Raw genomic sequence first — 2,977 nt, 5'->3', positions numbered from 1 at the left:
TCATTTATGGATGTGACCTAGTAATTAATGAAAAAGATCAAGAAATATGAGATTTTACATTCGAATTTCAACAAAGGAAAAATGTACTACTTCTTGTATGTTTAAGGTTTGGTGCCCTGAGTTAGCAGGTACCATATAAAATTAACCAAAGTATGTGTAAGTTGTTTCTTTTGCTTCGATTATCGTATTATTTTAATTTACTATTGTTACTCTTATTTTCTCCATTATTTTTAATGACTTCTTCACTACTATCGAGATGGTCTATCAGAAACAACCTCTCAACTTTCACAGAATAGAAATACGTAAGATCTATACATGCACAGTACCAGACTCTCAACCTCAAACTTTACTTATAAAATTACATTAAATATATGATTATTTTACACATAAATTGACTCAAACACAACGAACAAATAAAAATTAAAGTAAATATCATGTGGGAATTTTGAAGTTGATTGAATATGGAATAGTGGCCAACCAAAACTCAAAAGGCTTTTTCATGAATGCCGTCCCCTCTAAGCAATTAGTTGTAGTGGGAATGGTGGACGTATCTTTTGGATTGCATGAATTATATTCCATATAAATAATTAAAATACTATATATGTCATAACAACATAATGTGCAATGACTTTACTTATTCGAATTTTCAAGAAAAAAGTATAAGAAAGATAGTGTATCCACACCTTTTGGAATAATACAATTTGGAAAAAAAGAATCCACTAAGTTTTGCAAAAAAGTTAACAATAAAAGACACATTAAAAGTATTTCAAGTTTTTAAGTTTTAAATAGGTAGGAAGCTAAAATATGGAAATACTTTGATTAGGTTCTTTTTGGACCCTTCCACTCTTTGCAAAAAGAAAGAAAAAGTGGTAACACATGTAATAGACTAAAATAACTTGAGAAATGAATTTCAACATGAGATTCTTTTGAAAATCACTAATTTAATTACAACCTCTTGGAAGAAAAATCTATATATGAGTTGAATAAATAAAATGCAAAAGAAACATGAAATCATAAATGGTTGTTTGATGACTTGGTCAAGTTTATAAAATTTACTTATTTAGAAAAAAAGCTTTTGGGTAAAAGTATTTTTTGAAAAAACAATTTTCAAGCGTATTCATTTGTATTAAGATATATCAATTTAAAAATTGCTTTTGCCCGTTAATCAAGGTTTCAAATGTGTTTTTGAAAAATAAACAATCATTTTTTTCATCTTCTGAAAAATAGTTTCGGATACTACTCAAAAACACTTATATTCCCCCTAAAAGTTTGGCTAAACACCTCAAAATACTAAAAACTATTTAACTTTCTAGAAACTTGGCTAAATAAACTAAAAACATAAAATCAAAATACATTTTTCACATTCAACATGTAGTCAAGTACTAATGTTTTTATTCCATAGACCTAATATTATTTCATAAAGTAGTTTGGACATTCCCAAATGCATTTGGCACAAAAGCCTACTTAATTGAACAAATCCCAAATTCTTAGAGAAAATATTCCATGACTCAAATATTATTATTCTCCTACTTGTGCCCTAACACCATTACAAAAATGAATAAACATATCGTTTAGGTAAGGCACACATTATTGTAGTTTACTTATTTAATTAATAATTATATGCCAAAGGCCATGTCCTCCTAAATTATTATCACAAATTTAGTTATGAAATGTCACAATTTCATAATACAACCCCACATGAGCACCGCCCTTTGAATATGATCTTCCCATGTTTTCCAATAAAGTATTTTTCTTCCCAATTTCTTTTTTAACTTATATTAAATTAATAAATATTCAGTATATGTTTTCTATAATTGTACATCATTGAACTATATATATCATTGGTGTGGCAATATAAAGTTTCTTAAAGTTATAAAGGGAAATTAATTAAGGTTTAATATATAGCAATTATCTCAACTCCTAATAAAGTGTTTCATTTAGATAACTTTCGTTCAAATTTAGAAGAACAAAAAAATTCTTGTGTGTGTTTTTGTTAATTATTTGGTTAACTACATAATGTATATCATATTCTTTAATTAGAACGTGCGGGGTTTTATGACTTATTGAAACGAATGTGTATAATTAAAGGAAATGACATATTTTAGATGGTTAACTTAACTATCTAATATATAAACGGAATATATGCAAAAAAAATAAAAATTAATTAAAATATTTAATTAGGAATTGAAGTGTTTCGAGTGTGTCTAAATAGAATATCTTAACAAATTTACGGAATTGGCCATGTACTATAGCTTTCCAATTTAGACATAATATATTTTAACTAGCTTAAAAAGAAAACAAATTAAAGCTAATGGGATTAAAAAATTGACAAAAACTTATACCGGATTGAATTAAGGATACATGCGTATGTGTAATCTACGGGGAGTGAGTCACTAAATCAATAAGCTCTTTAAAAAATATTTTATTCTTAAAAAAAACTTTTATAGCCACACATTATTTTTCTAAGAAACAAGAATATTTTATTTTTGTTGATAAAACAATATTGGTAGTTCGGTACAAATCTATTTATTCCTTCAATGATTTTCTCTGATTTTTTTCGCAATTCTAGAATTGTTAATAGCGAACGTTAGATGATTTGGACCTCCTTAAAATTTATTTAATCTCCATATAAAACGAATCTTATAGATCTTTCTTAAAATGTTTTATCAAAGAAATCCAATATATCTTAATCTCTTTTTAATATTCAAAAAATTTAGCCACATGGTAATTATTACACATTTAAGAGGTAAATACTTATTGTATCAATTATTTATACTTAACTAAATAATTAACCATAAGAGTAACAAACTAAATTGAAGATGTACAATATTAATCGTGATTAAATATTAACAGTGCATATACATACATACAATATATATTTCTTATATTTATTGTTAAGTATAAATATAAATATTTAACACTCATTTGCTTTATATTTTGCTATTTTTATCATTATATTTTCTTTCAACTTTGCTTC

The sequence above is a fragment of the Solanum tuberosum genome, unplaced genomic scaffold (genome assembly GCF_000226075.1).
Source record: "Solanum tuberosum cultivar DM 1-3 516 R44 unplaced genomic scaffold, SolTub_3.0 scf00300, whole genome shotgun sequence".
NCBI classification, from domain to species: Eukaryota; Viridiplantae; Streptophyta; class Magnoliopsida; order Solanales; family Solanaceae; genus Solanum; species Solanum tuberosum.
This window is presented reverse-complemented; position numbering follows the sequence as displayed.